This window comes from Triticum aestivum, chromosome 3A, assembly GCF_018294505.1.
Source record: "Triticum aestivum cultivar Chinese Spring chromosome 3A, IWGSC CS RefSeq v2.1, whole genome shotgun sequence".
Taxonomy (NCBI): Eukaryota; Viridiplantae; Streptophyta; class Magnoliopsida; order Poales; family Poaceae; genus Triticum; species Triticum aestivum.
This window is the reverse complement of record NC_057800.1, coordinates 721,315,049-721,337,652: the sequence shown is the minus strand read 5'-3', so window position 1 is coordinate 721,337,652 and position 22,604 is coordinate 721,315,049. Positions and strand designations below refer to the sequence as shown.

General features: G+C 38.7%; 2 pseudogenes; one reads left to right on the top strand and one right to left on the bottom strand.

Annotated features, from left to right (window-relative positions):
* Positions 1-1,080: 1,080 nt before the first annotated feature.
* LOC123059437 (uncharacterized) lies at positions 1,081-1,341 on the top strand (annotated as a pseudogene).
* An 8,017-nt stretch (positions 1,342-9,358) lies between these two features.
* Positions 9,359-22,604, bottom strand: part of LOC123057262 (disease resistance protein Pik-2-like) — a 45,443-nt pseudogene continuing 32,197 nt past the window's right edge.

The following is a 22,604-nucleotide window of genomic DNA, read 5'->3' as shown; positions in this document are numbered from 1 at the left end:
CTTTTCTAAAAACATGTTTCAAAGTCCAAACAAAAGTTCTAGATTCAAAAATAATTTCACCAAGTCAAAAAATATTTATGAATTCCTAAAAGTTAACATTTTTCATGAAATAGTAAGCAAATTGAAAAATGTTCTCAGATAAAAATTTCCTAATTTCGAGAAATATTCATCAATTGAAAAATGTTCATGAATTTCAAAGTACAAAAAATGGAAAATAAAAAAATAAAAATGAAAATAAATAAATAACAGTTTAGGGAAGGTTCTAGAACATTCTTGAAAAGAACCATAAAAAGGCTGCAATGGCCAGCCCAAGTAGCGTGTTGCGCGTAGGGTGGTATGCGTGTGCTGCATATCTACCAGTGATAAATAGCATTTACTATATGTTACAATTTCTCAAAACAAATTACTATATGGCACTGTTTTTTGAGACATTTCTATGTTTTTTTTTTTGAGAAATCTCGCCATCCTATATTCATCGAAAGCAAGCGACATAGGTACAAGGTTTGGGTCATGTGGATAGCCCAACCAAACATGTCTACCTAGTCCTAGGTTACAATCAAACTTGGCGAGATTATGAGCCTCGTAATTATGGTCCCTACGGTCATGAATAAATATGAATTAGAACTATTAGAACGAAGCATTATTTCATGTACTAGAGCAGCGTTGGGACCTCCTGTCCCCCTGTTGATATCATTAACCACTTCTTGGCAGTCCGAGGCCACACATATATTGGTGTTCACAAGATCTTCTTCCAATGCCAAAGCTTTCCGGCAAGCATAAGTCTCTAGCATCACAGGATCAGTAATTCCCTGAAAAACAAATATTGATGAGCCCAGGTATAAGCCCTCCTGGTCATGACATATCGCGGCGGCAGCACCTCCCGACCTGGCCACTGCTCCGTCCACATTAAACTTTGCCTTGCCAGTTGGCGGTGGCAGCCACCTTTTCTGTTGTGCAGATGATGCCGTATGTGTTATTTGATGCTCATTCCTAGCATTCAACTGACCAAGCTCATCAATGTAATTGTTAACAAAAAATGTGGTCTGTTGCGGACTCTGGAAAACTGATTCATATATGGCCATGGCGGAGGTGCTGGACGTGGGCGGCGCCGAGGAGGCCGTGAGGGAGCTGGCGGAGGGCGAGGCCAGCCCCGGGGGAAGGCCAAGGCGGAGGCGCTGCTGAGGGCGCTCGAGGAGGGCGCCGCCGGCGCCAGGCGGCGGCATGAGCACCGGTTCGCGGATTTCCTCAACGGGCTCGTGGTGTCCGACCCCTACTTCTCGTCGCCGGCGTCGGCCACCACCCCCGACGACGCGTCACGCGTTACGCTTGGCTGACCCTGCACGTACGTACGTCTCCAATTAAGTTGCACGCTGATAGTGGTACTTCCGTGTTGGTGATCAGCTGATGTAAATACTACAGTACTGCAGTAGTGTACGTGTACACTAATGGTTACTTGAGGGGATTATTCTGTGCTTTCACAAGAAATTGTAGAGGCTAATTTGAATTATTTGTTTTGTACAAGTTTCAAATTCTTTGGCTGGCAAATTTCAGGAGAACTGGTTTTAAAACCGAACTAATGTTTTGTGTGTACTAGAGGAGCAACTCTTGTATTGACTACCCCGCAAAAAAAACTCTTGTATTGACTAGTTTTTTTTTTTTTTTTGCAGTAGTAGCGTTATGTTGACTCGTGGGTGTATCTTAGTTGATGGGGGATTATAAATTTAATTACAGCTTGGAAACCACGCAAGCTAAAGTGGACTGACGGTGATTGTAGGATTTGACCAAGCCGTAGGATTTCCTGGCTTCAAGCGAGCTGCTACGACATGCTATCGTGGTGTATGTGGTCAGCATGCACATCCAAATGTGCCCGATTTGTACATCGCGTTTGGGCGATCATCAAACATCAAAATGCACGGGTTTTTTTTTTACATCTTCGGCACAAGCAAGTCTGTTCATAAACTAGCTGATGTCCCGCACATCTACGCGCCACTTTTTATTATATACGCCAATCATCGGTGTATATTGGTTGAGAATGTTACTACGTATTAGTTTTTGCCCTAACTAGCAGGGTCACCCGCGTATTTCCGCAGCAAGACTTTCGGCATATATCTAAACATGAAGTTTTAGATTTTAAGAGGGTCTCCAAATCAGTAGTTTGATCACTATTCACACGAATATGCTTTATAGAATATAATGTTAGTGTTGAAAGTAATTTAATGATATATTTATTTATGCTATCTCACCTGGACAATCTAAGTATTATTACCCTATTTTACAAATTTTTAAACACACATTCCTCTATGTCTATCTTTTATACTAGCTTATCAGTTGGCAATAGCACCAAAGTATGGACACTAATTTTCGATATAAAAAAATATAAATAAATTTTAACCCAAGAACTAAATCAAAAAAATCGATGTCCTAAGTCTCAGCATGGTTTATGTTTCGACATCACCTCATCATTAGCGTTGTGGTGGCAGATGGATTCATGCTCACAGAATTATTACATATTGTCATGCTTTGTGTCTTTTCTTGGTAATTTGTCCTTCCATGCTAATTTTTCTTCCACTGTATTCAGTTCTACATTGGCTTTTTCATATGTCAATGGATATATAAATTTGTATAAATATCATATTCCACAAACATGTTAATTAGCTCGGTAGAATCAGTTTTGGTCTTTAGTTGAAAGCACTTCTATTTTAATATATGAATGTCATTCTACCATTTCTATTGTAGCCCCTACTCCTCTTTTTACCATGTCACCTATATTTTTCCCAATAGTTTTTCTTTTTTTGTATATTTTTAATATTTTTTTGCATTCTTCCTCTCTTAGAAAACCCTCTTTGATTTGGGGTATTTATCTATATTATCTATGATGTTTATTATAACAAATTTAAAAATGAGTAAAATGATCAAAAACAGTATTTTGGGTCAATACCACGTTGCTATTCTTATGTCCAACCCATATACTTTTGGATATATTAGTGGTCAAAGGTTCTAAACACTTACTGCATGCTTCCTTATGTGCCTTATATTTTGAAATGGATGGGGTATTTTTATTATCCATTTACATTTTAGGTTCTTTCACATGGTCCTTCTCATGGCTATTTCTTTCATGAAAAATACATGATTTAAACTAACTATAAATCGAATTCATCGAGCATACATGATTGGGATGTTCATAAGTATTGTAGAACTTGACAATTTCCGCCTGATAGTAGTATTTGTCGCTCTCTCACCTCCATCCTTTCTATTATTTTTTTGACTCAATTGTTTGCTCGCCGCTCCCCTTCAACAAAACTACTCTTGCAAATTGAACTCGTCGAACTTACAAGATTGGCATATTCATTTGTTCTCCAAGAGTTGTGAGGATTTTCCATGACGGCCATACGTGTCCTTCTACAATAATTATACAATCATCCATATGTTCCAAATTAAAGGGACATTTGATTTTTTTTTTGCATTTTCAAGTTTAGAATTTTAGCTATGATTTAAAAGAAGTAAAATGGCATATGGTTATAAAAAATACAATGATTGTTATTCTTACATGCCCGACCAATATACGTTTGCATATTGGTCAATGGTTGTTAGAACTGACTGCAAGTTTACTTATGCGCTTTATATTGTGAAATGGATGTTGCTTACGCAAGTACATTGTAGATGCTTTCACATCGTCCTTTTCATGACTACTTTTGAAGCGGAATACTTTATTTAAACTAAAGCATTTGCATGTCTTATTTTTTCCATTGATTTTAATAATCTCAACATTGTAATTAGAACACACAACGTTATTTATTAGTATTTTGTTTGACGAGAATGGAATATAAATTGTTTTCACTTTGATGTTCATGTATTTCAGGTCTCACAAGATTTATTAGCTGAGCACTTTATTATTAAAAATATATTTTGATAATACTCCCCCCCATCTCTCTTTGATATGCATGCGTACACATGTTATCTACTTTTCATTCTAGGGAAAGAACTTCTATTATCCCAAACTAACCAAGAGTCAAGACTGTTTTATTAGTGTAGAAACCTAAGAGTCTAGATTGATTATTGAGTCAAAATCATAGATGAGATCAGCGCATGGATTCTATACTTGGACGCTTCCTTCCTTGTTTTTTTTTCTGAATTGAACTCCTCCTTGCTGCCGTACGTTCCTTCCTTGTGTCTTCTTTTGGTGTGAATTGGACTCCTCCTTAGTTGGCTGCCTTGGTAGCTGCCGTATAGTTTTTTTGCGCCTATAAAACCATGTATGGTTGCCTCTCGGACTGTCTTTCTAATATAGAAAGGCACTTCAGTTAGAGCAAAGACGTGTTGGAATATTTGTCCATGACATGTGACGTGTCAAACTTTTTGTATGTGATAATATTTATGTGTAATGCTACATCTTTTTTATCTCAGCCGCTAATATCTAAAATTTATGGTCAAGATAATTTAATCTATGTGGGCAAACGTAGTGGCTTGTTTGACTAAAATCAGATTTTATTTCATACACATGCACGTGTCAGAGTTGTGTGCTATGCCGCTTGCATATGCGTGTGTCTCCCGAAGTCAAGTTGTATTATTCCTTATTATTTTAGGTGAAGATGTATTTATCCTTGGTAAATATGCACATAACCAACCTGTACACATTGTTCTATTTAGGAAAGTTTGATTTTGGCACGCTCCAGAAGTCAAGGTCTATTTGACTTGTATACATAGATCAAGAACGCTCCAGACCGTCCAAATATCATAATTCAAGAGTGATAAAATCTCAACCGTTCGTTTTCTATCGTTTTAAGTATATAATAGATAGATAAAAGATTATATTTCATATGTTTGAGTACCCCGGTAGAAAAATTAATAGAAAATCCCACGGCATAAGAGGTCATTTCGTTCGTAGCCAAACTTTTGTCATGCTTTTGAAAATGAACTCGTGTCACTCAAATTACAATTTGCACGACACAACTAAACTACATTGCCTGGACCAGAATGGAGCCATACAACTGCGCCATGTTCAATGCGTATAAATTTTGCCGTATAATCACTAATTGCGTTTTGGTCACAGTTAAAGAGAGTAGTACAAGATCTGTTAGTTGCATGAACTGTTCCTTCTCCCTAAGTGGTGGCTAGGGTATCTGGTCATCTTAATTCAATATAATTCAATTTTTGAACCGTATCAAATTTTCTGGGGGGTCACCAAAATTTCCGGTAACTGATATGTGAGGACCTTACAGATTCATGCACTTCTCTAAGGGCCAGCTGTCGGGCCTCACAAATGGTGGAAACCAACGTGCCCAATGCCTTTCGTACAATTTTTATAGAAAGATTGTAAGGGAGGCCCCTGCAGTTTAATTGATGCAACAAACCCAAATTGCAAGTACCATGCCTTGAACTTAGATGGGTGAGAAAGCATCAACCCCTTTCCACCACTAGGCTATGCCTTAGTCTACCTTGTACACTTGTGTTGTGGAAGGGTGGGGTTCGAAAATGTCGATATATGGGACTTTGCATCTTGTTGATTTCTTTTTTAGTGGGCAACTCCTGATTTCTAATAATGGAGATCAAAGGGATACATCATTGTAAGGAAAAGAAAAGGGATCAAATGGTGGAAACCAACGTGCCCAATGCCTTCTGTACCTCCACCTCTATGGGATAGCACAACCAATGGCGGAGCCAGGAAATAAACATAAGGAGGGGGGGGGGGGGGCGAACATCAAGGACAACTCTAAAATGCAACTAAGACTGGCGGACTATATGGGAGTTGACACTGAGTATAGCAAAATATGTACTATTATAACCGTAAGTGTTGATAATATAGGCAAAAAAAATTTGGATCAAAGGACACGGCCCCATTTTTATTATGAAAATGGAAATGGAATCTTATCCTACAGAGACTAATCTCCAGATTTTTTTTATGTTGCAACCAATACTTTGAAACAAAACTATATCCACCAATAAATGTTGTGAATTAGGATACCAAAATGCAAGATCTTTCATATTGTACCAGTGTGGCCGCTTCCTGATGTGCTCCAAAGTACAAACTGAAGAGAATAGAACTAGCAAGATTTTTGTGTTTTCATCAAAACAAAACAAAAAGGATTTAGCCTCGTCCCGGATTTTGGCTTGGAAAAATAGAGTAGTTGGGAAAGAAGGGAAACTACATGAGTGAGAAAGAAGCACACATGGTGTGTCTGTGTTTGTGAACTATAGAGTGTGGCTGTGGGAATGACAACAAAAGTCAAAATGGTTCTCAGTTTTCACCGATTGGGATCTTTTGTGAACAATACATGTATTCCATTTGCTAAAATGGTGTAGGTCACATAGCTCTAGGCATGTTTAATCAGGGGTCTTCAAACATTTTCTGCAGGTTGGGGGGAGCCGTGGCCCCTGCTGGTCCCCCCTGGCTCCGCCGTTGAGCACAACTCGTACACTTATGTTTTTTATAGAAAGATTGTAAGGGAGGCCCTTGCAGTTTAACTGATGCAACAAACCCAAATTGCAAGTATCATGCCTTGAACTTGTGTGGGTGAGAAGGCATCAACCCCTTTCCATCACTAGGCTATGCCTTAGTCTGCCTCGTACACTTGTGTTGTGGAAGGGTGGGGTTCGAAAATGTCGATATGTGGGACTTTGCAGCTTGTTGATTTCTTTTTTAGTGGGCAACTCCTGATTTCTAATAATGGATACCAAAGGGATACATCATTGTAAGGAAAAGAAAAGGGAGATCCTATTGCCTGACTCATGTGCGTGTGTGTGGCCGGGGGGGAGGGGGGGGCGGGAGGGGGGGGGGGCAATGAGCAAACTGCATACCCCATCACCTGGCACACTCTCGGTCAGCCCAATCCGGGGGCACTCGCACCTGGTTTCCTTCATTTTTATTTTTGTTTCTATAATTTTGTTTCTTTTTTTTCTATTTTAAAGTAATATTGAGATGTTTGTGATTTTATGAAATACTCATAAATTGAAAATATCTTCATGAATTGAATAAATGTTCATGATTTTTGATTTTTCGTGAGTTTGAAAGAGTGTTCCTGAGTGCAAAAGATGTCTGCCAATTCAAAAAATACTCGGGAATAAAACAATGTTTGTGAAATCATAGAAAAATCTTCGTAAAATTTCAAAAAAGTTTATGAATTCATAAAATGTTCTTGGATTTCAAAAAAGTTCATTGATTCCCTAATGAAAAACTCTTCACGAGTTCATAAATTGATCACCTTTTAAAAAACACGTTCTAAAATCCCAAAAAGTTCTAAAATTATAAGCATGTGGATTTTTTTTTGCAAATTTTAAAAATATTCATTAATTCAGAAAAATTAACAAATTTAAAAATAATGTATGAATTCCTAAAATTTTACATTTTTAAAGAAATAGAAGAAAATAGAAAATCAAATCTCAGACAACAAAATTCCTAATTTCAAGAAATATTCATGAACTAGACAATTGTCTGTATTTTTTCGCGAAATCAGAAATTATTCAGGACTTTAAAAATTGAAAAAAGGAAAATAAAAACATAAAACAAATAAAAAATGAAAAGAAATAGAAACCATTTTAGCGAAGGTTCCAGAACATTGTTGAAAAGGCCCCTAAAAAAGCTGCAATGGCCGGGCCATGTAGTGTGTAGTGCACTAGGGTGGTATGGGTTTGCTGCATATCCACCCATGATAAATAGGCATCTCCTATATGGCGCTTAAGGCGCCTGTTATACTATAGTTTGTGAACGGGCGCACACACCCCCTCCACGCTGGGCCAGCCAATCTATGTTTTTTTTTTCTGTCTTGAAATTCCAAAAAAGCACACGTGAGTGTTACGACTCGAACACATGCCTTCTTCCTTAAGTGCCTCAAAAAAGAGTTATAGCTATAGTAGCCAACCAAGCAACACACCCGTATGGGTTTAGTTACTTCTTTTCACTCTTTTCTTCTTTCTTCTTTTTCTCCTTTTTCTTTTTTCCTTTCCTTTTCCATTTAATTGAAAATGCATGAACTTTCTCTTATCAAAGTCGCTGACCTTTCTAATTGAATATTTTTTCATAATTTAAAATTTTGTCCGAATTTGTGAACTATTTTCTTGAAAATCAATGAACTTTTTTCTAAATTTGAAGAGTTTTTTCAATTTGATGATTTTGTTTTCAAATTTGATGAAATTTTCCAAATTCTATTAACTTTGATCCGAATTTGATAAATGTTTTCCAAATTCAATGATCTTTTTCCAAATTTGATGGCCTTTTCTCAAATTCAATGAACCATTTTTGGAAAGTGTGAACTTTTTTTTCAAAATCAATGTTTTTTCAATTCTGTGAATCTTGTTTAAATTTAACATTTTTATATACTTTTTTTTACGAATTTTCGAGATCCATTTTCTTCTACAAAGATAAAACAGTCAACGGGTTATATGATGTAGGAATATTGCGTCCTGAGCGATAGGATCTTGAGCGAACATCGTCCATAGCGACCAACCTTTGTTGGGCCAGGGTCAGTAAGCCTTCGCGTAAGCGCCACGGAGGAGATCCGGTGCTAAAGGCGCCATATATATAGGACCTCCCTGATAAATAGGGAGCCTTTATAACACATTTAGTGGTTGTTTGGATGACGAGAATTAGACTAGAGATTTTGGAAAACGAGTTTTTAGAGATTTTTTAGGAAAACCGGTTTTCCCTACCTTTTCTGTTAAGATAAGCCTACACAATTTCTTGTTTGGATGGGCAAAACAGGAAATAGGATTACACAGTTCTTTGTTTCGGTCGTCTTTTCCTCACGCTCCTCCGGTGAGACCACGACGCATAGCTTCGCTCGTCGCGTCCCGCTCTTTTGCATGATGCATGGCGCACATGCTCTGCTGTTAAGCTGGCTAGGGGTGCTGCCGTTGTCACAGCAGGCTAGGGGTGCTGCCGCTTGACAACGAATTCATAATGCTGTGATGTGATAGGATTGGCCTATGCGTACACGAGCACAAGGAGGCCTAATTAGAGCAGAACGATGGCTTCAACGTCCACAATGAGAACTGAGAATGACAACAGTGAGAATTCTGGGCAAGAGTCTGAGCACCAAGCATATGCCATGGTGATGGGAGCCTTGCGGGGCTCGGCAGGTGTGCACGTAGCAGGCGGAAGCGGCAGAGGCAGCAACGCGGGTGCACGACTCAGGAACACGCTGGTATGTGGCAATACGCTGGCAAAGTCATTGCCGAGCGCCGCCAAGCTAGGCATGCACGCATAGTGATGTCGAGCATGGTCATGGCATAGTTGGACATGGCGAGCCAAGCAGAGGCCGAAGGGCATGGCGAGTCAAGCCTCAGCCAAGCCGAACGAGACGCCGCCGGCCATGGCGGCACTATCTGCCAGCGGAGCTCACCATGACGTGGACGTCAACTCCGGTCATTTCTTCAGTCCCTTGCCGTCCGGTACATCCTCTAGGGTCGCCTTGACGTTGACGCCGACCTCAACGTAGTAGTTGTCGCCGCCGACGGTGCCGGCAACGCCGAACTGCATCGGCGGCGAACGCCGCGGCCACCAGCATGGAGGACGTGCGGGCATACAACTGACGGTGAACGTGGTGAAGACGATGAGCAGGACGCTCATCAAGACGCCGCTGAACCCGCCCATGCGGCTTGCCCCGAATAGACCATGGAGCGCGTATATAGATAATCGGTTTATAGAAAAACGTATATTAGTCGTTTTTCTATAAACTCACTTTTTCGGCTTTTGTAGAACTCAGTTTTCTATATGCATGATTTTGTTAGATAATCCAAACAGGTTTTTAGGTGGTTACAACCGAAACTATGTTTTAGGAGATCTGGTTTTCTATAACCACGCTATCCAAACAACCCCTTGCCATCACGGACTAACTTGCAGATCTGTAGCGGACCATCACGCGCCCCGTGCCAGGCTACAAATACCGCATCCCTTTCGGCGAGCCATAAGTACCGCATAGCTCTCACTTCCAACCAACAAGGGCAGGCGTTGAGCTGTTTTTTTTATGCGAGAACGCTGAGCACAATTGCTTTTGAAGCATTAATGTGTGTTGAAAAAAATGTCTTGTGTACATGTGACGTACTGCAAGTTAGTTTCTTTTTCTTTTTCTTTTCTATTTTTTTATTTTTCTTTTCATTTTCTTCCCTTTTGTTTTGCATTTTTGTTTTTTTCCTTTCAGTTTATAAATGTGTCCATCGCATATTTTAAAATTTTGATAATCATTTATTTGACAAATGCTAAATGTGTATAAAAGAAGTTCTTGATCTATATGAAAATGTACAATGTGTATGAGAAAAAACTTGACATCAAAACATGTATTTGAAAAAAATGTTAATCATGTAACTATTTTTTTAAACATGTATGACAAAATGTTTCAGAGAAATGTACAACGTGTACTAAAAACATATACTACACATATTCAAAGAAATGTTTAAAATATGTATTTGAAAAATGTTAATCATATATTTGAAAAACATCAACATCTATAAAAAAATGTTTCATGTGTATACTAAAAATGCGCAATGTGTATCTAAAAAAGTAGACATAAAAACATATGTTTTAAAACAATGGTAATCTTGTATTTGAAATGTTAAAATTGTATACAAATGTTTCATATGCACACACAAAATGAACAGGGTGGATGAAGAAAAGTAGACATCAAAGCACATATTTGAAAAAAAAACGTTAATCATGTATTTAGATTTTTTTGGAAATGTGAACATAAAATGGTTCGTCATGTATACGCCAAATGCACAATGTGTATAAAAAATGGTAGACATTAGCCTATTTTTTTGAAATATTAATCATGTATTAAAAAATGTAAAAGGTGAATATGAAATGTTTCTATTGTACAAAAACAGTACTATGTGTATGAATTTTTTTGGACATAATTGAAAAAAGGAAAAGAAAAGCAGAAAAGAATCAAAGAAACCCATAGTTTTCTTTTGGAAAATAAGAAACAAAAAACCAAGGAGAACCTGAGAAAAATGATGAGAACCATAAATAAAAAAGACAAAAACCCCAATAAAATTGAAGAAAGGCATAAAAGAAAAACACAGGAAAGCAAGGAATGCTAAAAGAATGAAAACTCGATGAAAATTGTAAAGGAATCGCACAAAAAAGAAAGAAAAGAAATAACCATTGAAAACCGTAAACAAAAACACAAAGAAAGAAAAATAAATAAAATCCAAAGAAAATTGTAAAGAATACACATAGAAAAGAAAGAAGAAAACAGTGAAATCCGTAAAGAAAAAGATAAAAAAAATAAAGAAAAACCATGAAACCGGACCAACAAACCAATAGACAACAAAGAAGAAGAAATAACATTGAACAATGATAGATCAAGTGAGCAAGCATCACCTGGTTTGCTAGCCATGGGTCGGCCCTGTAAGAACTCGAAGGGAAAAAACTTGAGGTAAGAGTACCATAGGGCTCACTATAAGCAAGATATAGGGGAGCAACTAACTAAGGGGTACCCCTTGCGGGAGCCCCTCAAGGGTCACTCTTGACGCTCCATCCAAATTTTTTTTGTATGCTTTTTCGAGGCTTAGATGGTTTTTTCCAGGTCTTTTTTGCTTTTTGGTTGTCTCCTGATTTTCCCTAAATTTTGGTGAATTTTTGTTTCCCAAAAATATCATTTGCGTCTCAAAAAGGAGAAAATACGTGTTTTTTCCCATGAGAGGCACATATTAGCTTATTGTGGAGGCATATGTTTGCTTTCGCCAGAGGCCTATCGAAATAGAAAAAAGACGCATTTTTTTGCTTAAGCGAGAGGAACATAGTTGCTTCTTGTGGAGGCACAGATTTGCTTCCGTGAGAGGCACAGCTGTGCCTCCGGGAACAAAAGAAAAAACACATGTTTTTTTTTCTTTTTTGCTTCTTGTGGAGGAACATGTTTGCTTCATGAGTTGTGCCTCTCGAAAAAGGAAAAACACATTTTTTTTTCCACGACAGAGACAAATTTACTTCTTGTGGAGGCGTAGATGTGCTTCTTCCGCGAGAAACACAGATGTGCCTCTCGGAAAGGAAAAAAATGTGGAAAAAAACGTGTTTCCGGCTACAGTTTTTTTTCTATCAATTTTTTTTAGGTTTTCCATGAAAAAAGTTTTAGTCGAAACCTATTAACATGCGATCTAGCTTCAATGATCTTGACGTGAGGAATCCAATGATGAAAACGGTTCAGGATTTGGACGCGTGGTTCAAGAGATAAAATGTTTTGAAAAAAAAGTACAAAAAAGGGGGAAACTTCCAGGCTGCCACTTGCCAGCCCATCGGGAGGTGGGAATGACATTTGCAAAGGGCAAAAACTAGTGATTTCGATGATATGTTGCCGCGATAAATAGGAGAGGATGGAAAAATAATTGAGACAAAGATGAAAAAAACAAAAAAAACTCAGAGAAGGCCGAGCCATCTGAGCACTCAGCCCACGTGTAAGAAAGAGCCCACCTGCGGAACGGCTCAAAAGATCTATGGTATGACCGTCCCATTTTTATTCCAAGATTGGGAATAGAATCGATTCTCTTCAAGAATTCTAACATTTTTCTACAACATCCATGTAGATCAGGTGTAGGATGTTAGTTTAAGACTACCACTTGTCCACGGTCTATGGTTTGTGCTGGTCGTATCTAAGGTTCGGTTCACTGCATCAGGACAAAGTAACAGCTTTTGAGAGGGTCTGACTGGCACTACAAGTGTGCATGGATAATATATAGATGATGGCTCACTGGTCACTGCATAATGTAACGAGGACCAACAAGCTAGCGCCGTAGTAGTAGTAGTAGTATATGTTATTGTTACCTGGCTGGGGATGTGTGTGTGTGTGTTGATGATCCTGTGAAAAGCAAGGCCACTTGCAGCTTGTTGGGTTGGCAATCCAGGCATGAACACCTGCAGCTGGTCGGTCAGGTGAAGTGAATCTGGCCTCATGCACGTCTCTCTCCTCATTTGTATATTTGTACGTGTGAAAGTACCCCCGCGGTCTAGAAATGTAAAGTACACACTATATTATGATTAACAGTTATAGTCTTACTACTATTATACAAGTTTGGTGTCCCATAAAATGAAATGTAAAGTGCCCCCTCTGTCTAGAAATGTAAACTTCATATTTTATCTAGTTTGTATTGTACATGTCAATATTTTATTCTATAATCTTGGTCAAACATACCGAAGTTTGACTTGCGCAAAAATCGATACACCTTATATTCTAGAACAGAGCGAGTATTTTTGGACTATGGAAGTGTTAAGCATAATCACCCGCTAAAAAAGTTAGGGAGCATAATGAATGGGTTATGAGTGTGAGTGGCAACAGTTGGAGCAAACATGTGAACTAGTGGTAAGTGCAAAAGTGAGCTGCTTGTCATTAATTGATAAGGCTGGTCACTTGGAATACTAACATGCATATGTTACTATTCCATCTGTTCGAAAATACTTCTCATCAAAATGAATAAAAAAGGATGTATCTAGAACTAAAATACGTCTAGATACATCCCCTTTTATTTATTTTGATGACAAGTATTTCCGGACGGAGGGAGTACCTTTTAACATATGTGTGCAAGACTTCATTTAATTTAGATGTTGACTCATTTTACCTTGGGTGTTTTATGTTATCACAAACATCTATCTCCTCATTAATTACATGTCACGTAAGCAAATTTACCTTGCCGTGTGTTAGACTAGTCATAGTGGGGGTAACTTAGGTAGTAACTTAACACATCCCAAGATAATTTTGTTTATGTGGCAAACATTTAATGAGAAAACAGGTGTTTGTGGTAACACAATATGTTACTGTAACATAGTGCTTCCCGAGACAAAATGAGTCTATGAGCTAATAAATGAAGCCATCTATGACACTACTAGTGTGTTACTTTGCACTATGGAGGTACTCCCTCCGCCCGGAAATACTTGTCGTAGAAATGGATACAAATGGATGTATCTAGAACTAAAATACATCTAGATACATCCATTCCTCTGACAAGTATTTCCGGATGGAGGAGGTAATATATAACTTAGACTAGTGTCATATGCATGGCACTAGTATAAGTTACTCCCCACTATGACCAGCCTTATTATGTTGCGCAGGCTGGTCCCCCTGTCCGCGGACGCGGATGCGGAAGGTTTTTTACAGGTTGCCGTTGGAGATGCCCTTATATGCAAACTAATTCAAAATCGATCTACTCAGCTAATCAAAGATTATATATGCATGTGTGCATCATTATGCTGCATAAAGTTATACCATAGCATTAGCTAGCTATTAAAACAGTGATACTACGAATCGTCTGGTCCAGAGATGATTTTTTAATCAAATGGTTCTTAATATCGACTAAGGAATAATCCTTTCCAAATAAACTAATGTGTAGTTGTAAAAAATATAGTTGAAAAAGACCATGTAAATTTGTTTTCTGTTGATGAATAATTTTTCGCCAGGTGTAAGGGATGAACAAATTTGGGATTATACACATGCCTGTTCAAATGATTTGCAGTTCTTCCTTTTCTTTTCTTTTTATGCATCATGCCATAGATCACGTGCACAGGGGAAGCAAAAAAAAAAGAGGGAAACATGAGGTTGTACAGATTGCCTAAAGTTCAGACAAATATTAGCAAGCCGGAGCCCTTTGTCTACTTTTTAATCTTTTAAAAGCGTACTCATGGTTAAAGTAATTAATAATTATGGCAAGTTTAGCTACCGAGCGAGCTAAACATCTGCTCTTTTTTTAGGCCTAGCAGTTTGATTTCTACTGTATTTTCCCTTTCCTGAAAGAAGGTCGGACCAAAAGAAGGAAGCTTACTAACTGATGAACACTAGCTTCTGCACAAGAAGTAGCGGATAGTAGTTTGGGATTACACTACAGACTACACATGCCCATGATTTGCATATACACCAAACGAATAATTAAGAGAGAAGACCAATTCACATGCTATTCACGTTGTCAAAAGATAGGTAAACATCAGCAAAGGCCCACCTGGCTCCATGCATGTCTACGTACTTTCAACTTTTTTTAAAGCGGCGGTTATGATTAGTTCTATCATCTTTTCAAACACGAAGAATAAAAGGTAGAGGTATCCAGCTGGTGTTCAAGGCCAGAGTGTTTACTACTCTCTCTGATCCATATTAATTGATGCTGCTTTAGTATCGCATTCTTTGCATTTCACTCTAGATCCCTTTCTCTTTCAGCTGGAAGTATTTGAGTTAGAGTGAAAGTGAAACGCAGACAATGCTGGTGATATAAAAAGAGCTATTGCTAGCTCAGAGAGTGAATTCACAGTTCACACTAGCACACCACGCTTTCATATATATGGAACCTAGCGGTCCAAAGGAAACCTCATGTACATACATACAAATCCAACTCATGAGTATAAACGCAACCTCATATCAACTCAAGCACACACTTAACTCAGAATAAGTAATCGCACACGCGTGCACACACACACACACACACACACACACACACACACACACACACACACACACACAATTGCAAAATAAATAACCACAGACCCGACACAACCAGGGTAACTGACGGCATGAGGGTGTCCACCAGCACGCAGAAATGCATGAAACCACAAGCAGAAATGATCTTTACCGCACATCAGGAATGAGGCTTGCACGGGCGGCAGCAGCAGCAACAACATCCTTAGGGATTAGCTCCTCCGGTTTAAGTTTAGGATTGTTTGGATTTTTGCAAATTTGTCGATTGATGCTCTCCATGTTGAAGCTGCATCTATCCATGTCGAAGCTGCTACAGTTGAGCTCTATCTGTCTCAGGCTTGGGAGTTTGTCAATCCCAGACATATCTGACTTGTTTGGTTTACCAGATGAAGTATCTTCCTTGCTGGTGGTGGTGGAAGTGGAAGTCCAAACAATCTTCTCAAGCTTGGGAGCTGTAGTCAGATCAAAACTGATCTTGATGGTTTGTGACCCCTCGACCTCGACGACAAGAAGCTCAAGCTGTGTGAATTCTTTCCCCTTGAAAGTAAGATAGGGGTCAACACACGAGTCGGGCCTGAGCATGACAATGCGCAAGTTCATAAGCTTACCCAGGATGCCTATCTGACTAGCAAGCAAGAAAGTACGCCACAGAGTTATCTTGGAGAGTCGATGGAGCTTTTCGATCCAAGTTGGCAGCCCTGATATCTTGCCTGTGATGTTAAGGCTTTCAAGAGACCTAGGATGTGAGATTACCTCTTTGTTCATGTCAAGTGCAGGTGCAGGGACATGTGGGTCCTCTGCTTTTTTAATATGGATTGACAAAGAGGTTAGGCATTCATCCAGCTTCCCAATTTCTTTAAGCAAACTGTCCATAGCTTTAGGGTTGTTGCAAGGGATGACTACTCCAAATTTCCTCAACTGCTTCAGCAGGCCAACATCTTGAAATTCATTCACATCAGCAGAATGGGAAGCTTCAACATGGGATAGTACTTGTATGTTCGTCATGCTCCCAGTTGTAGGAGGAATATGAACAGTGCAAAGTGATTCGTCAGACCTTACATTACCGGCAAGCAGATGCATTAGCTTCTGGAGCACCACAGCTTCTGGGAATGACTTTATATGGGTTTCCCTGATGTCAAGTGTCTCCAACCCCTGGAGCTTCCCAATCTCCTTGGGTAGCTCGTGAACTTCCGTCTTCCTTAGACTGAGATACTTGAGCTGAAACTTCTTGTTGCAGATGTTCTTGAGGCTTTCTTTGTTCAATCCAGGACAATCTTCTAGGTCTAGAACCATGATCAGTCCTAGTTGAGAAGATGCAGACAACGAGTTGAGAAATGTTATTACATACAAGGGATCTTTATAATCTTCTGCGTCTGCTGGAGTTGTACACTTGAGCATTCTTCGGCACAAGCTGAAATGTGTGGCCTGTTGCCCATCGGAGAGTTGCTGCAGTTGCAATTTAGTGCGAACGGAAAGGCGGGGAACCAACTCTGTTTTGCATGTTATTGATGATGCCACTTCTGTTTTGCATGATACTTATGATTAAACTACTTCTATGCTTGATACTACTTTGCCACTAGGTGAATTTCTTGACGAACAACTTGCTAGGGCTAGAGAGAATGAAATTATTGAAACTAATAATATTGATGAAAGTGATGATGAAGATTCTCCCCTAGATATGAATTGCGTGTTGTGCCTGAGGGTTATGTTATGGATGAAGAAACTGCTAGAGATTTTCTTGCTTGCAATGATAGATCTAAATCTTAAGAAATTATTAGCTAAGCTTAAAGAAAAATCTCTGAATGCTAGAATGAAATATGACCCTGCTTTTGCTACTTCATCTATCTTTATTACTGATAAGGATTATGATTTCTCTGTCGATCCTGAGTTAATTACTTTGGTTAAATCTGATCTTTTTTATGGCTATGAATCTGAAACTGTTGTGGCACATCTTAATAAATTAAATGATATAGCCACCCTGTTTACTCATGATGAGAAAACTTGCTATTACTTTATCCTTAAGTTATTTCCGTTCTCACTAAAGGGTGATGCTAAAACATGGTTTAATTCTCTTGATCCTGGTTGTGTGCGTAGTCCCCATGATATGATTTATTACTTCTCTGCTAAATATTTCCCCGCTCATAAGAAACAAGCTGCCTTAAGGGAAATATATAATTTTGTGCAAATTGAAGAAGAGAGTCTCCCACAAGCTTGGGGGAGGCTTCTCCGATTACTTAATACTTTGCCTGATCATCGTCTCAAGAAAAATGAAATACTTGATATCTTTTATAATGTACTAACCGATACTTCCAAAGACCACCTAGATAGTTGTGATGGTTGTGTTTTCAGGGAAAGAACTGTTGATCAAGCTGAATTGCTATTGAATAATATGTTGACTAATGAAAATAATTGGACACTTCATGAACCAACTCCTAAGCCAACTCTGAAGAAAAGGGGTATTCTATTTCTCAGTCCTGAAGATATGCAAGAGGCAAATAAATCTATGAAAGAAAAAGGTATTAAAGATGAAGATGTTAAGAATTTACCGCCTATTGAAGAAATACATGGTCTTGATAACCCGACACAGGTAGTAAAGGTAAATTCTCTCTATAGATTTGATGAAGGTGATATTCCTTGTTATAAGTCTGCTAGCCAATGCTTAGATGAGTTTGATAATTTTATTGTTAAACAAGAAAACTTCAATGCTTATATTGGTAGACAATTCAAACACAATGCTGATATGCTTGAACACTTGAGTGATTATATGTCTAGAGTTAAAGGTGAACTTAAATTTATTAGTAAACATGCTTCTATGGTTACCACTCAAGTAGAACAAGTGCTTAAAGCTCAGAATGATTTGCTCAATGAATTAAATAATAAGAAAAATGATAATGCTGCTAGAGTTATGACTAGAGGGGGTAAAATGACTCAGGAACCTTTGTATCTCGAGGGCCACCCTAAGGGAATTGAGCAAGATTCTTAGAGAACTAATATTAATGCACCTAGTTCTTCTTCTAAGAAGAAGAAAAATGATAAGACTTTGCATGCTTCTAGTGAACCTGTTATTGACACACCTGAGAATCCCAATGACATTTCTATTTCTGATGCTGAAACACAATCTGGTAATGAATATGAACCTAGTGATAATGTTAATGATGATGTTCATGTTGATTCTCAATCTAGCAATGATAATGATGTAGAGATTGAACCTGCTGTTGATCTTGATAACCCACAATCAAAGAATCAACGTTATGATAAGAGAGACTTTGTTGCCAGGAAGCACGGTAAGGAAAGAGAACTATGGGTTCAGAAACCCATGTCTTTTCCTCCTAAACCATCCAAGAAAAAGGATGATGAGGATTTTGAGCGCTTTGCTAAAATGATTAGACCTATCTTTTTGCGTATGCGTTTGACTGATATGCTTAAAATGAACCATTATGCTAAATACATGAAGGATATTGTTACAAATAAAAGAAAGATACCAGAAGCTAAAATTTCCACCATGCTTGCTAATTACACTTTTAAGGGTGGAATACTAAAGAAACTGGGAGATCCGGGAGTACCAACTATACCATGCTCCATTAAAATAAACTATGTTAAAACTGCTTTATGTGATCTTGGAGCTGGTGTTAGTGTTATGCCTCTCTCTTTATATCGTAGACTTGACTTGAGTAAGTTGTCACCTACTAAAATATCTTTGCAAATGGCTGATAAATCAACTGTTATACCTGTCGGTATTTGTGAGGATGTGCGTGTTGTGGTTGCAAACATTAATATTTTAACAGACTTTGTTATTCTTGATATTCCCGAGGACGATAGTATGTCGATTATCCTTGGTAGACCCCTTTTTTAATACTGCAGGGGCTGTTATTGATTGCAACAAAGGCAATGTCACTTTTCATGTTAATGGCAATGAGCATACGGTACCCTTTCTGAGGAAACAACCTCAAGTCCACATTATCAATTCTATTGGGAAAATTTCAATGATTATTATTGGAGGTTTTGAATTTCCTCTTCCTACTGTCAAGAAGAAATATGATATTCTTATTGTTGGGGACATGCATATCCCCTTTGAGGTAACCTAGTGTTATTCGAAATTTCTCCGGTTTCATGCGATTCGGAATGAGTTTGTTAACAAGACTTGACCAACCTTGTTAGTGGATTCCTTTTGATGAACATGAAATGGATGAAGTTAGAAAGCACAACTTTCTGTACCCTCTTTTTACTTTCTGTTATTTACATTAAATAAAGCAAAAATAGTATTTTCTGTCTGTTTTCTGAATTATTCATGCATTAGAAAAATACCCCGAAAATAAAAGTTCCCCAAATGCCCCAAAAATGAAATATGATTTTTTTCCAGAATATTTGAGGATTTTAGGCACTGAGAACACATCAGGGGGAGCAGCCACGTGCCCACGAGGGTGGAGGGCGTGCCCACCCCCTGGGCGCGCCCCCTGCCTCATGGACCCCACGTGGGTCCCCTCCACTTATCCTTGCACCCACACACTTCGTCTTGCTCCAGAAAAAATCATCCACCAGCTCAAACCCGTGTTCTAGCTCATCTTGCTGCCATTTTCGATCTCCTTGCTCAAAGCTCCATTAACAAAACTGCTTTGGGGGATTGTTCTTCGGTATATGACTCCTCCAATGGTCCAATTAGTTTTTCTTCTAGTGCTTTATTTATTGTAAATTTTTGCTGCTTAGGTGACCCTATTCTTGAGCTTGCATGTCAAATTTACGTGGTCAAAAGTAGTTTTAATGCATGATATAGCCTCTAGGCACTTGTAGGAGTAGTTGCTATCAATTTTGTTGAGTTTGGTTTACTTTTATTTTTGAGTTACTAAATATTTCAGAAATTTTTCAGAGGAAGAAATATGTTTAGGAAAATGTACCAAGGTGGTTCCTTAAGGAAGCAAGGCCCAAGAACCGCAATACGCGAGCCGGACAATGAACTACCAAGAGATGCTCAAGTGCGGCCTTGTGAATGGCCGTCAGAGGACTTCATGGTTCGGGCAGGAATTAAGGAGGAATTTGAAGCATATGTGCATAACACCGATCTTGAGAGCTTCATGGCAGATAAGTGCCGTCAGTACCTCTATTTAACTGACTCAGTTGTGAGAAGGTTTAAGTTTACATCGTCACGCAATTCTCAAACTGTCCTATTTGATCTTTATGATAAATCTTATACCATGGACTTAGAAGATTTTAATACTGCTTGTAAACTCCCGCAGTGGGGTAATGCTAGTGAACCTCGCAAATCTAAGTATAAAGACTTTCTTGCTAGTATAACTGTGGGGGAATCTAGAGAAATCACGCAAGCTACCATAGGGAGCATTCATTTTCCTGCCATACATTATTTTGCTCTCTGCATAGGTAGATGCATTAACAGGAAGGATGAAGCATGTCACATGTGTGTTCCTGATCTTAGTGTTCTCAAGAGTGCTGTATTAGGAGATAGACAATATAACTTGGGGGCCATTGTTGCACGTAGGTTGCATAATAATAGTATTGATGGAGATTTCTTTGGTGGAATTTATGCAACCCGTTTAGCTGATTTTCTTGAGATACCCATACACGGAGATGATATTGAGTTGCCTCCTGCTTATTTAGATTATAATGACATGGTTCGTCATCAGTTTGCTGAGAGGAACAATCAGTCCCTCCAGTACCGACTAATCTTTGACAGACAACGCACCTATCACGTCGCTCTCCCTGCTCCTGCTTTCTTTGACTTTTAGGAAAAAGGAGACATGTTATAACTAGGGAGGAGGCGGATGAGTACGAGAGGAGGATGGAGGCAGACCGCCTCCAAGTTGCAGCTCTTCAGGCAGTAGCTGATGCATCTCAGTACGACCCGAGCTTCAACTTTGGATATCCACCAGGCCATCCATGGGCATAGACCAACTTAGGCCAAAAGCCTAAGCTTGGGAGAGTATGTATTTTTCACCGACATTACATTCATGTTCACACACTCATGCCAATTGTCGGTGCACATACTTTTTCATTGTATCATCAATGCTAGTTTATTTTCATTTTCTCGCTTTCTTCTTGTGTGTTTGAAAAACCTTAAGAAAAACAAAAAAAATAGTTGTAGCTTTTAGTTAGTTTACTTTCCATGCCTGTAGTAGTAATTAAAAAGAAAACCCAAAAAGATTTCACGTTCTTCTTTTGCTTGTTGGGAGCATTCCCGTGTAAATAGTTTATTTCCTTTCTTTCGTTTGGGGGTCGAGAGGAGAAGACCATAATGAAAATGTTGAGTGGCTCTTATATGCATTATTGTTGATCTAACAAACAGCCCATATTACCTTGTCTTCTCCCATGAATTGAATGCTTGCAGATTCCAGCTTAGTCCAATGCACATGCACTATTATTATTATCCACACCGTTCGGTTGTGCAAGTGAAAGGCAATAATGATGATTATATGATGAACTGATTGAGATGAGAAAAGCTGGTATGAACTCGACCTCTCTTGTTTTTGTAAATATGATTAGTTCATCGTTCCTGATTCAGCCTATTATGAAAGAAACATGTTTGCAATGACAATTAGAGATTATAGTTGCTTATGCCATGCTTAATTAGCTAGGAGTTTATAATGGTTTACCTTGCATTCCAACATGCTATTAAAATGGTTATGTGTGGTGTGATAGGGTGGTATCCTCCTTTGAACGATTCGAGTGGCTTGACTTGGCACATGTTCACGCATGTAGTTGAAACAAAATCAACATAACCTCTACGATATTTATGTTCATGGTGCATTATATCCTACTCATGCTTGCATTCGGTGTTGATTAATTTTAATGCGTACTCATGACTATTGTCGCTCTCTAGCTGGTCGCTTCCCTGTCTCTTTCTAGCCTTCACTTGTACTAAGCGGGAATACTGCTTGTGCATCCGATTCCATAAACCCCAAAGCTATTCCATATGAGTCCACCATACCTTTCCATATACGGTATCTACCTGTCGTTCCAAGTAAATTTGTATGTGCCAAACTCTAAACCTTCAAATAAACATTCTGTTTTGTATGCTCGAATAGCTCATGTATCAACTAGGGCTGTCTGTATCCTCCATGCTAGGCGGGTTATTCTCAAGAGGAGTGGACTCCGCTCCTCATTCACGAGAAAATGGCTGGTCACCGAGATGCCCAGTCCCATACTCAAATCAAATCAAAATAATTGCAAACAAAACTCCCCTAGGATTGTTGTTAGTTGGAGGCACCCGTTGTT